Genomic DNA, 14268 nt, shown 5'->3' with positions numbered 1-14268 from the left:
ATTAATCACCATGTATGACAACTAGGGAGAAATAAATTTAAAACTCAAATTTCAAAACATGAATGGAATTCAAAAAACAATGTCTCTTCACATTCTGAAATGTATCTCCATGCCTGTTGTGAACATATGATTGTGAAAGAGTTAATGTTGGGCGCGGGATCCCCCAAGGGACGTTTTCGGGCTTAGAGCCCAGATTTTGGTCAAAGATTGTAATTCCGATATAAAGACTCCACATTTTGTGGGCGCAGAGCGTGTAGTTCATAAAAGAGTCATAGGGTTGTCCGCCTTTAATTTTTTTATTGTAATGTCAGTTGTAGATATCTACCCATGCTCCGCAGACCATGGGATTATATAAATAGAGGGAGGCTCTAAGTAGTTAAGACACCTAAGGAGAGTGGAAGAATCAATGATGTATGTGAGATAGATCTGAGGATTAAAGCCTAGTTTTGGGTCGTAGAGTAGGAGAAGGCTCTGCAGCTAAGTGCGCAGAGGCCTAGTAGTCTGTAGCTGAGTGTGCGGACCCCTACAGCTGAGTGCGCAGGGGGAGTCGAGTCTGTAATAGTTGAAAGTATTATTAAAGAGAAGTTTCCTACCATTCCTGTGTATTTACTTCCTATTTTATGCATCTGTTACATTGGTTATAAATTGCACTTTTAATGCTTATATGATGTTCGAATGTGTATAACTGTGTTGATTAAGTGAATGCAAGTTAGAATAACTATTTACGTGGAGATAAGTAAGATCTGTTAAGAAGATAAGTAAAATACATAGTGTAGTTTGGTGAAATAGCACAATTCTTTGCCATAGCAACGTGAAATCATCTCAGCCCCTGGTTAGGGTTGTACGAAAGACGATTATAATAGATCGTGATGGTATTGAAGTTTAGAATAGTGCGCGAAGCAACCTGTGCGAAGGTAGGCCTAGTTGGACTAAATCAACACCATAGACATCTCAAGGGTGCAAAAACTTAGTTCGAGCAACCCCCAATACTGCTTTGGGTGAGACTTCAGTCCACGCTCTATAGGCTGATGCCAAAAGGGATAGTAGTGTAGGGATATGTTGTGCTAAATAACTTCGAACCTTGGTCAGGACCACATAAGCCAACAAATGGTTCTGTTGCCACAACTGGAATTTGCATAGAGATTTCCAATGTCGTATCAATGGAATCCAACTAAGAAAGAAATTGAAGGCTGGTTGGACAGAAGGATTCACGAGTTTGTGGTGTAAGAAAACAGAAACCCACGATTGTTAAAAGAAGAGCGGAAAAACTGCTATCTATATATGGAGATCCACGAAATCTTCTTCGCGTCCTTCCCTACTGAGCTATACAAGTGGATCGTGAAGCTAGCAAATAACCAAGGAAGGTGGAAACTTGACTTCCCTATTTTGTGGACCCCAGATTTAGTGCGAAGGTTGGAAGCATGAGAGGATAATATCACGTGTGCCATTGATCAATTGCTCGAACGGATCATAGGAGGATTCATTACTAAGTTCACGGTTGACACCTCAGTTGGCTATAGCGAGGCGAAGCGACATTTTCACAAAGGACTGCGAGGTAAGTACGTAAAGTCTTTGAATACTTGTATGAAAATGATATTGTACAAAAAGAGGGTTATGCAGTTACCTTGATGTTCGGGGCTACACGAAGTGGAAAATCTTACAGGAATGAAGGAAATAAGGGACTAGAAACAAGCCCCTTGATTTCACCTCTGTGAGGGGACGAGGAAGAGCTCGCGAAGGTCTCACCGCGAAGTATGATCCATTTAATAAGATAAAGAATTCCATGAATACCACCTCCACCCACATCGCCACCAACTTCACTACCATCACCTCCATCTTCACCCATACCCACTCCACCACCATCGCGATTCAATATGGCAAGCCCAGTGAAGTTGCATGTGTTCAAAGGTTTGGGAAATGAGGATCCGGACCAATTTTGGTTCATTGTAAGGGCTGTATGGGAAGCGAAAGGAGTTACAAATGACCATATAAATAAAGCGACACTGGTTAGTTCCGTACAGGATCACGCGCTAACCTAGTATATTAAGTACTACAATGATAATCCAAATGCAAGAGTCGCGGATATCCAAACCGCGCTAAATAAATAATTTAGCAGGCCAAAATCTGAAGCACAGTCGATCATGAGATTTAAAGAGATCACGATGCTACCAGGCAAGACTCCTTGGGAGCTGGATCAGAGGCTGAAATGTACAATTCATGAAGCTAATATGAATTTGAGAAATGGAAAGCATTGCAAGTTGTTTGTAGCTTAGCTAATGCCACATTTAAGGAGTGTGATACAACAGCAGAAGATAACAACTCAGGCAAAGGCTTTAGAGATTTCTATGAGGTTACATGAGAACCCGATGCAAGATCCTAACCTAGGAGTTCAGCAGATCCACGCGCAGCTAAAGAATTTATGCCTTGAAATGCAGAGTCTGAAACAGGATAGGACAGCTCGACTAGAAGTGCGTGAAGAGGTATTGTGCATGAAATGCAAGGGTCAGGGTCATGATAAGGACCACTGCCCAGTTTTTACAAATTACCTCATAGGCGGAAGACTGAAGCCTTTAAGGCCAGAAGCACAAATAGGACCCAACGCGGTGCCTTATTTGTGGTGCGCGATTTGTCAAATAGCAAGAAAACATGCCATGGACAATTGTCACTTTTTACAGAAGTATACACAAAATTCGCAACAATTGTTCTGCAACTTTTGTAGGTCGTTGGGACATGATGAGTGCACTTGTAGAAGTTATGAGTTGATGATGGATAGAACTCCCACCTATAGAGTTCAAGCCGAAATGCGACCCCTTGACTAGAATGCAGGAATGGCGTGAACAAGATTTCAGGGGCATGGACAAGGTTGATGCGGAGGAGGACCTGGAAGAGGTTGCAGATAGTTGATTTGCTACAATTGCAGAGGGCGAGGACATTATGCCCACGATAGCACGAATCCAATGCACCCATCATGTTTGTATTGCACATTGTTTGATCATGAGATAGAAGATTGTCCTAAGCTAATAGCTAGGACACACGACAAAGGAGCGCTACCGCCTCCCCCGACTCAGAACTTGAAGATGATGAGGTCTGAATCATGCAAGGAAGATACGATCGTGAACATTGTGCTCCGAAGTGGAATCACGATGGGAGATGACAAAGAAAAATAGCTAGAAGATAGTACATGGGTTCGGAAAGCTCCAACAAAAGAAGTGGAGTTTGATTTGGAGTGCACTCGGGAAACCTTCATGGAAGCTAAGAATAGCTTTGCTCATGCCTCCACTTTAGGAAATAAAGATAGACCAGAGACGGAGATGGAGATGGACCCATCTATGCTCACAACGTTCCTAGAAACATGTATGAAGTTACTACGTGATAGTAAGTTTGTAAAAGGATTACAGGAACTCATTAACAGACGCATTGGGACAGTGCTAGGAGAACCGCATGTAGTCCGGAAGATTGGAAATCATAAGACAAGGATGGGACGAGAAATGAGGCTAACCGCATAGATCGTAGAATATGAGATGGATCAAGTCATCCTGGATTTAGGATCAGATGCGAATGTTCTGTTGAAACGAACATGGGAGCGAATGGGAAGACCTGCACTGCAGTGGTATCTAATTTAGCTGAGAATGGTGAACTAATAGAAAATAATACCCATGGGGCGATTGCAGGGAATAACTGTAGATATTGAGGGAGCGAGCGCGCTGGCAGATTTTGAAGTGATAGAGATTGTTGATGATAGAAATCCCTATCCCACACTCTTAGGAATTGATTGGGCTAGTGACATGAAGGGGGTAATTAATCTGAAGAATCCCAAGATGATTTTTAAGAAGAAATCACTACGCGTAATTATACCCTTGGGCCCTGTTGAAGGATCGCGCTATACAGAGCCGGTGCATGACTATGAAAGTGATGATGATTTGGAATAGATCTACAAGATGACAGTGTGAGAGAAAGACTGGGTAAATCCCACTGTAGATGGGCATATTTCATGGGAGTGCGAGAGCTCCTATGCTTTGGATTCTGATGAGGAGATAGAGCGATGACAGAATTGGTTACACGAAGTAACTATGTTGAATGGTAATATGATGACAAGGTCACTGCGCTACGTATCAATATAAGTAAGATATCTTCCTACTTATGATGGTTTAAGTGAGGTAGATACCTTCTTGGATAAATTTGAAAGGGAGGTGCTGGAAAATAAATGCTTCTAGGCCTTGGACTGGAAACTGCACGTTACAACCGCGAGATGGTGGGGTACGCACAAAGAAAGCTTTGATGATTAGCATGAATGTAGGAGAATGATGCGCACACAATTTGAGAAGCCTAGGGTGCAACTGACAAACAAGTACAATGGACAGGATGATTCATGCGCGCATCTGGCCAAGTGGACATTGGCCTATGGAAAAAATCCCCAACTTGTGTGGATGCACATGTACTCCGTGCTAAAATACATGGTCAATAAGCATGTGTTGGGGGGCGGGGGGTGTTGGAATTATGATACATATGTTGTACTTGATGGAAACCCACTCATCTCAGATAATAAATTATAATGTAGAGAAACTTTCACGCACTTATATGTAGAGAAAAGTTTATTTCATGTAGAGAAAACTTCACGCACTTTTATGCAGAGAAAAGTTTATTTCATGTAGAGAAAAGTTCACACACTTTTATGCAGAGAAAAGTTTATTTCATGTAGAAAAAAAAGTTCACGCACTTTTATGCAGAGAAAAGTTTATTTCATGTAGAGAAAAAGTTCACGCACTTTCATGCAAGGAAAAGCACGTATATGTTGGAGAACTTACCTTTGGTCCATGGTAGTTAGTCCTTAGTATTTGAACCTATGGTTTTGGACCATGGTACCTCATCAGAAGTGTTGATCCCAAGTATTGGGTTTGTGGTATTGGTTTATTATGGTTTTGGTCTGTGGTATTTCATGTAGAGAAAAAGTTCACGCGCTTTCATGCAAGGAAAAACGCGTATATGTTGGAGAACTTACCTTTGGTCCATGGTAGTTAGTCCTTGGTATTTGAACCTATGGTTTTGGACCATGGTACCTCGTCAGAAGTGTTGATCCCAAGTATTGGTTCATGGTATTAGTTCGACAGTTTTTGATCCTATGGTTTTTGCCCGTGGTATTGCATCCAAAAGTGTTGATCTCACGCACTTTCATGGTTGGTTCATGGTATTAGTTCGACAGTTTTTGATCCTATGGTTTTGGCCCGTGGTATTGCATCCAAAAGTGTTGATCTCACGCACTTTCATGGTTGGTTCATGGTATTAGTCCAACAATTTTTTGATCCTATGGTTTTGGACCATGGTATTGAGAAAGGACTAAGGCTATAAAAGAGGAAGGAGATCATTTGACAAAGCATCTTATGAATTATTGAATATCTGATAAAGTGCTAGATCTGGAATATTGTGATTGGGTTATGGTGCAGATCTGGATTTGAATGAAGAAGGAACCTGAGCGTAAGGAGAAGGATAAGTTCTATTGATGGGTCAAAATCTTAAGGCTGGAATAGTGGTATCTCTATATGATTTTGATCTGTGATATGTGGCATACGCTTGATCTATAAATCTAATAATCTGGGTCTGAATTATTGATGCATGTTTTATTTTACACATGTTATGATCTGGGTATGTCTGATGTATGGAACAACTGCAAAGTTATATGGAAATATTTGCAGATCTGTATGCGGATTGGCTTTGGTGAAATCAGAGATTGATGATGCAAGTGTAGTTGATGGTTTTTTTGATGTTATTGGATCCAGTCTGAAAATTAATGAAAAGTGGTCCTTGAAAGAAAAGAAGTAGGGGGTTGTAGCTCCCTTCCAGGAGAGACTAGAAAACGAGAGAGAGAGTTGTAGCTCTCTGCAGGTTGTAGCCTGCGTACTGGTAAAGGACTACACCAATACAAAATCATTGTAAAAGGAGTTTCTTATTAAAAGAAGATAGAGACATATTGCAGCAGGTGGTTTTCACCCACATTGGGTTTCCACCTTATATCTGGTGTTCTTTTGTGTAACTATTTTCTTTTCTTGTTCCTGCTCATTATTTTATGATTCTGACATACAAAGTAATGATCATATTTGAATAATTATTCAAAGTATAAATAAGGAAGATATATTGAAAAGAATTTGATAATACCGATTCACCCCCCCTCTCAGTATTATTTCCAACAATTGGTATCAGAGCAGGTCCTTCTGAAGAAGCTTGATCGCTTGAAGGAAGATCTAACATCATGAGCAACTACGAGAGGGAAGCATCAATCAGGCCACTGGTTTTTGATGGGACAAACTTTGTATATTGGAAGGTAAGAGTTACTGACTATCTTCAATCTTTGGGTACAGAAGTATGGGACATTATAGAAACAGGGTATACTTTTCCATCAGCTACTCCTACAGATCAGCTGAGAAGAAGAAATATGAAACAAATGCAAAGGAAGTTAATACTCTTCTAGGATGTCTATCTCAATCTGAATTCGTGAAGGTTATGCAATATGGGACAAGATTGTTTTGAGCTACAAAGGAGATGAACAGGTAAAACGTGCAAAACTTCAAACCCTCAGGATTCAGTATGAGAATCTCAGAATGTATAATGATGAAAGTGTGGCTAACTATTTTCTTCGTGTGGATGAGATTGTTAATTGTATGAAAAATTTGGGTGAAGAAATAAAAGAGGTTGTTGTGGTTGAAAAAGTTCTAAGATCTTTGTCACCTAGGTTTGAATCTAAAGTTTCTGCCATAGAAGAAAAGGAGAATCTACAACATCTTAAAATGTCACAACTACATGGAATTCTAACTGCTTATGAAATGAGAAAAGGAGGTCCATCTGACAGCAAAGAAGTTGCCTTCAAGGCTTCAGGTAAAGGAGAGTACTATGAATCAGGACATGGGTCAAAAGAAGAAGAAGAATCAAATTTTGTCAGAAATCTTCAACGGGGTGCTGGACGGTTCAGAGGTAAGTTACCCTTAAAATGATTTTCTTGTGGAAGAGTAGGTCACTATGTTGCCAAATGTCCTCATAAGGATAAGATCGACAAGGGAAAGGAACCTAGTAGATGGAACAAGAAACAGAATGCAAATAAGAAAAGCTACTACACTCATGAAGACAATGATGGTCTATCAAATAGTGATGAAGATGAACGAGGTAATGACTATAAACTTTTAATGGCATTTGAAGATGATGATTACATGGATGCTATAGATGTGGATAGGTTTTATGAAGAGATTTCTAGACTTAAGACATGTATAGAAGAAAAGAATATGATCATTGATACTCTACAATTTCAAATTGATGAAAAAGAAAAATATCTTGAAAAGTTAGAAGGTGAAATTGTTGGCCTTAGAAAAGAAATTGAGAAAAAAAGGCTATTAATCTTAAGTTTTTCAAAGGATCTGAAACTTTGGATGAGATCATCAATATACAGCGTTCTCCGCTAAACAAGACAGGTCTGGGGTATAATGGAGAAACATCTCAAGCATCCACCTCAAAGAGTTATCTTGATGCAGCAAGAAGGAATGAGCAAAAGCACAATGGAGATCATCAGGTAAAGCAGGGATGAAATACATCAAGAATGAACAAAGACTATCAGGTAAACCAAGGGCAGTCTGTCTTAAGGATGAACAAAAGCTACAACCAGCCACAGGTAAAATCTTCTCAATTTTCTTCAAGAATGGATGACAATAGAAATTACAATCATTTGTCTGGTAGATTTGATAATCGCAAAAGTTTATTCAATGGGAAATGTTTCTCTTGCCATAACTTTGGTCACAAAGCAGCTCAATGTGTTGCATATAAAACAATCATGACTAGAGAAGCTCAAAAACAAAGAAGTATGATCAGGATTACAAAAACGACCTATAACAACTTTTCGGCTCTTGAAAATGAAGTTGAATGTTCTATTTGCAATAACTTTAGCCATGAAGATTCTGAATGCAGGAGCAGGTTTCAGCAGACAAAGGAACAAGCCTCAAGCACCAGAACATGGAGAATAAAGGAACCACAAACAAAAAGATGTGGGATAGCCTTTTATGCAAAGGGACAGGAAAATCTATGGTACATCGACAGTGGATGTTCGAAGCATATGACAGGTGATAAAGAAAAACTTGAATCATATTCTGCTTTAGAAAAGGGAAATAAAGTTTCTTTTGGAAATGATACTCCAGTAGCTATAAAAGGAAAAGGCACAGCTCAGTTAAAAGAAAAGGTTAAAGCTGGAAATGTTTTGTATGTTGATGGCTTGAAGCATAACCTTCTGAGTGTCAGTCAGATGTGCGATCAAGGAACCGAGGTAATATTTCGATCAAATGGATGTAGCGTTCGTGATCTTGATACAGGGAAAACGGTGATCAAAGGTAGAAGAACTCCAAATAATCTATACATATTTGAAGAAGGACAACAACAATGATATTTGAGCAAGGATGATGAACATTGGTTATGGCACCGAAGGTTGGGGCATTTAAGATTTTCACAAATAAGGAAGGCATGCAAATATCAGGCAGTTCGTGGTCTTCCAGATATCAAAATTCCAGACAACACTATATGCAAATCATGTCAGTTTGGTAAGCAAACCAGAACCAACTTCCCGGAGAAGGAAGGATTAGCCAACAGGCCTCTTGAACTAGTCCATACAGATGTATGTGGTCCTTCCAGGACGAGGTCACCTTGAGGAGAAGAATACTTGATATTATTCATTGACGATTTCTCCAGGTTTGTTTGGTTAGGACATTTGAAGCACAAAGACGAAGCATTCGAAAAATTCAAATCCTTCAAAGCCTTGGTTCAAAATGAATCAGGTTACAAAATTAAGTGCCTCAGGCTCGACAGAGGTGGGGAGTTTACCTCAAATGAATTTTTCGATTTCTGTGAAGAACATGGGATAAGAAGGGAATTCTCTACAACTATAACTCCTCAGCAAAATGGAGTGGTGGAAAGGATGAACAGAACAGTCCAACAAATGGCCTGTGCTATGCTTGATGAGTCTGGAACTCCCGCAACTTTCTGGGGTGAAGGTGCATATGCTGCGGTTGTTATTCTCAATTAAACAAATGTCCGAGTGAACAACACTCAAACTCCTCATGAACTCTGGTATGGTGAGACTCCTTCAGTAAAACACTTCAAAATCTTTGGGAGCAAATGCTATATTAAGAATACTGATGAGAAACTTGGCAAACTTGAACCTAGAGCAAATGGAGGCATTCTTCTTGGGTATTCTCCACACAGCAAAGCATATAAGTGCTACAATAAAAGACTTGGAATAATTGTTGACAGCATTGATGTAGTGGTTGATGAAAAAGGATACATTCCTAGGCAAGTAAATCATGAAAATATCGAAGAAGATGAAGACTACCCTCAAAGACAGAATGATGAAGAAGAAGAACCTCAAGAAGCACCAGAGGAACAGATAAGGGTAGAAGAGAAGACTCCATCCAGGTACATTCAGAAGAATCATCCAGAATCTCAGATTTTGGGGCAAAAAGAAGCAGGTGTACAAACAAGAAGAACAATTGCAGAAGCTTCAAGCTATTTGGCATTACTCTCATCCACTGAACCACAAAATGTAAAAGAGGCATGCAAAGATGAATGTTGGGTCAAAGCAATGGATGAAGAACTTGAGCAGATTGAAAAGAACAACACTTGGGAGTTGGTTCCTAGACCAAAGGATAAGAATGTTATAGGGACAAAATGGGTCTTCAAAAATAAGTTGAATGAAAATGGGGAAGTAATTAGAAACAAGGCCAGACTTGTTTGTAAAGGGTATGCGTGCAAGAAGGAATAGATTTTGAAGAAACTTTTTCTCCTGTTACAAGACTTGAGGCCATCCGAATGTTCCTTGCTCTCTCAAGCTTTCAAAAGTTCAAAGTATTTCAAATGGATGTGAAATTAGCCTTTCTGAATGGAGACTTAGAAGAAGAAGTATATATTAAGCAGCCAGATGGTTTCATTCTTGGAAATGATCCAAATCTTGTATGCAGATTGAAAAAGGCTCTCTATGGTCTTAAACAAGCTCCAAGGGCTTGGTACTATCATTTGGACAAATATCTTCATCAACAAGGTTTTTCAAAAGGATCAGCAGATAGCAATCTTTATATAAAAATTGAAAATGACAAATTGCTGATACTTGTTGTGTATGTAGATGACATTATCTTTGGCAGCAATGAAGAATCTATGAGTCAAAGCTTTGCCTTGGTGATGCAGAAAGAATTCGAAATGTCCTTGCTTGGAGAATTGACATATTTTCTGGGCCTGCAAATCCAACAAAAGGAAGGAGGGATCTTCTTGTCTCAAACCAAGTATCTCAAGAAGATTTTGAAGAAATATGGCATGGAAGATGCAAAACCAGTATGTACACCCATGGTCACAGGATGTAGCCTCAGTGAAAATGATGAATCAACAGTAGTACATAAACCAACCTACGGATCTATGATTGGAAGTCTACTTTATTTGACAGGTACCCGACCAGACATCATGCCTGCAGTGGGAATAGTTGGAAGATTTCAGGCAAATCCAAAAGAAACTCATCTTTAGGCAGTAAAGAGAATCTTCAAATATCTTCAAGGGACTCAAAATTATGGCTTATGGTATCCTAGAGATACAGATCTCACACTTCATGCTTATACTGATGCATATTGGGCCGGAAGCGTGGATGACAGGAAGAGCACAAGTGGTGGTGCATTCTTTATTGGTTCCAGATTAGTATCTTGGTTCAGCAAGAAACAGAGTTCAATTTCCTTGTCTACAGCTGAAGCAGAATATGTTGTTGTTGCATCTTGCTGCACTCAACTCCTTTGGATGATGCAGACCTTGCAGGATTTTCAAATCACTTGTACACCACCCATCTCCATATTATGTGATAATACAAGTGCAATCAGCATTTCAAAGAACCCAATCATGCATTCAAAAACCAAGCACATACCAATCAAGTATCACTTTCTCCGGGAACAAGTGCTTGAACAAAAGGTCAAGTTGGAGTATGTTCCTTCTAAGGAACAGGTTGCTGATATACTCACCAAACCATTGCCTAGGGAGACCTTTGAATACCTCAGGCAAAAGCTAGGGGATGTTGATGCATCATCTTGTTGTTGAATCTCTTATGATTGTTGGTTGTATGCAAGGTTCATCTGAAGTATATGCGTACATGTGTTGGGTTGCGGATTGGTCAAAGATCGAATGACACAGGTTCAGGGGGAGCATATCATGCATTGTTGGCATTATGGAGGAAGTACAGAAGGAGATCATGGATGCTGGTCTGAATATTGCTGCAATACGTCTCTATCTCTTTCATGGTCATGGATTATGGTTCTTCTTTGCAGATCTAGTTTATAGTCGGGGGGAGCATAACCCTTTGCCCTTGATGTCAAAGGGGGAGAGTGATTGGTTGTTGTTTCCATCAAGTCCAAAGGGGGAGATTGTTGGCATTATGATACATATGTTGTACTTGATGGCAACCCACTCATCTAAGATAATAAATTATAATTTAGAGAAAATTTCACGCACTTATATGCAGAGAAAAGTTTATTTCATGTAGAGAAAAGTTCACGCACTTTTATGCAGAGAAAATTTTCTTTCATGTAGAGAAAAGTTCACGCACTTTTATGCAGAGAAAAGTTTATTTCATGTAGAAAAAAAAGTTCACGCACTTTTATGCAGAGAAAAGTTTATTTCATGTAGAGAAAAAGTTCACGCACTTTCATGCAAGGAAAAGCGCGTATATGTTGGAGATCTTACCTTTGGTCCATGGTAGTTAGTCCTTGGTATTTGAACCTATGGTTTTGGACCATGGTACCTCGTCAGAAGTGTTGATCCTAAGTATTGGGTTCATGGTATTGGTTTATTATGGTTTTGGTCCATGGTATTTCATGTAGAGAAAAATTTCACGCACTTTCATGCAAGGAAAAGCGCGTATATGTTGGAGAACTTACCTTTGGTCCATGGTAGTTAGTCCTTAGTATTTGAACCTATGGTTTTGGACCATGGTACCTCGTTAGAAGTGTTGATCCCAAGTATTGGTTCATGGTACTAGTTCGACAGTTTTTGATCCTATGGTTTTGGCCCGTGGTATTGCATCCAAAAGTGTTGATCTCATGCACTTTCATGGTTGGTTCATGGTATTAGTTCGACAGTTTTTGATCCTATGGTTTTGGCCCGTGGTATTGCATCCAAAAGTGTTGATCTCACACACTTTCATGGTTGGTTCATGGTATTAGAACAACAGTTTTTTGATCCTATGGTTTTGGACCGTGGTATTGAGAAAGGACTAAGGCTATAAAAGAGGAAGGAGATCATTTGACAAAGCATCTTCTGAATTATTGAATATATGATAAAGTGCTAGATCTGGAATATTGTGATTGGGTTATGGTGCAGATCTGGATTTGAATGAAGAAGGAACCTGAGCGTAAGGAGAAGGATAAGTTCTATTGATGGGTCAAAATCTTAAGGCTAGAATAGTGGTATCTCTATATGATTTTGATCTGTGATATGTGGCATACACTTGATCTATAAATCTAATAATCTGGGTCTGAATTATTGATGCATGTTTTATTTTACACATGTTATGATCTGGGTATGTCTGATGTATGAAACAACTGCAAAGTTATAAGGAAATATTTGTAGATTTGTATGCGGGTTTGCTTTGGTGAAATCAGAGATTGATGATGCAAGTGTAGTTGATGGTTTTTTTGATGTTCTTGGATCCAGTCTAAAAATTAATGAAAAGTGGTCCTTGAAAGAAAAGAAGTAGGGGGTTGTAGCTCCCTTCCAGGAGAGACTGGAAAATGAGAGAGAGAGTTGTAGCTCTCTGCAGGTTGTAGCCTGCGTACTGGTAAAGGACTGCACCAGTACAAAATCATTGTAAAAGGAGTTTCTTATTAAAAGAAGATAGAGACATATTGCAGCAGGTGGTTTTCACCCACATTGGGTTTCCACCTTATATCTGGTGTTCTTTTGTGTGACTCTTTTATTTTCTTGTTCCTGCTCATTATTTTATGATTCTGACATACAAAGTAATGATCAATATTTGAAGAATTATTCAAAGTATAAATAAGGAAGATATATTGAAAAGAATTTGATAATACTGATTCACCCCCCCTCTCAGTATTATTTCCAACAAGGGGGGGGGGGGGGGGGGGGGCAGCTCGCAGATGGCTCTTAATGTTGGGAAGACAATATGCAGGAAGATCCTACTCGAAGAAGCATTCAACAAGGTATGCAACACACTGAACATGGTATGCAATGCATAACGAAGTGATTGGGACCTACGCGTACCTACAGTATTTTGGGCTTATAGGACAACATGAAAGAAACTGACGGGAGAGACACCTTTTAGGCTTTTCTATGGAGTGGAAGCCATAATGCCTATGGAATACATCATGCCTAGTATGTGCATAACAGTGCTCACAGGTATGACAGATCATAGAGCCTTGGAAGAGAGGCTCATGCAGTTGGAGGAACTCGAAGAAGAATGATTTTTGGCTCGATTTCACTAGCAGGTATAGGAGCAACAAGAAAAGGCTTGGCACGATCAACATATTAAGTTGCGCACCTTTAAGGTGAATGATTTGGTGTTGTTATATGATAGTAAGTTTGAAAAATTTCCAGGAAAGCTCAAAATGCATTGGCTTGGACCATATGTTATTAAGGAGATCACAGATGGAGGCATGGTGCAATTGGTAAAGTTAAATGGAGAACCTTTCCTAGGAAAAGTAAATGGTAGTCATCTAAAGCCATACACAGGTGGCCCGACCATCTGACTAGATGATAAAAGCGTAGACTTAGCACTCCAGGCAGCTAAAAGGAGGCGCGGGACTATAAACTACTCTACCCAGGAGCTGTGCTATGTCAGGACTGCGCGCAGTAGTGAAGTGTCACAGGGCCCGCGACAACGCAAGGGTAGCTGTGCTGCCACTCAGGTCAGCTAGAAAGTGACCATTATAATCACTATTCATGATGTGATGCTTGGTTTGAGACCAAATGGAGTGGGTGAAAGGCATTTAAGGCAAACTTTATTGGCTAGATTCCTGAAAATCTTCCGCTAATTGGGCATTAATCGACCAAACATGGGGGGAACAGTCGATTTCAAATTCAAAAGGTGCTATAAATTACAAAGGGCTATCCATCAAACAACACTTAGCAATTTGAGAATTGAGTTGTTGCATGCTCAGACATTCATGAACCCAGACTTGTTTGATCTTCTGAAGGTGATTTCGTTACTTGAGAAATTACTAAAGACCCTAAGAGAATTGTGGAATCACAATATGGTAGTAC

This window comes from Pinus tabuliformis, chromosome 5_2 (assembly GCF_031772625.1).
Source record: "Pinus tabuliformis cultivar Carrire ecotype Pingquan chromosome 5_2, CPIR1, whole genome shotgun sequence".
Taxonomy (NCBI): domain Eukaryota; kingdom Viridiplantae; phylum Streptophyta; class Pinopsida; order Pinales; family Pinaceae; genus Pinus; species Pinus tabuliformis.
The sequence above is the reverse complement of the archived record's forward strand: the minus strand, read 5'-3'. Positions refer to the sequence as shown.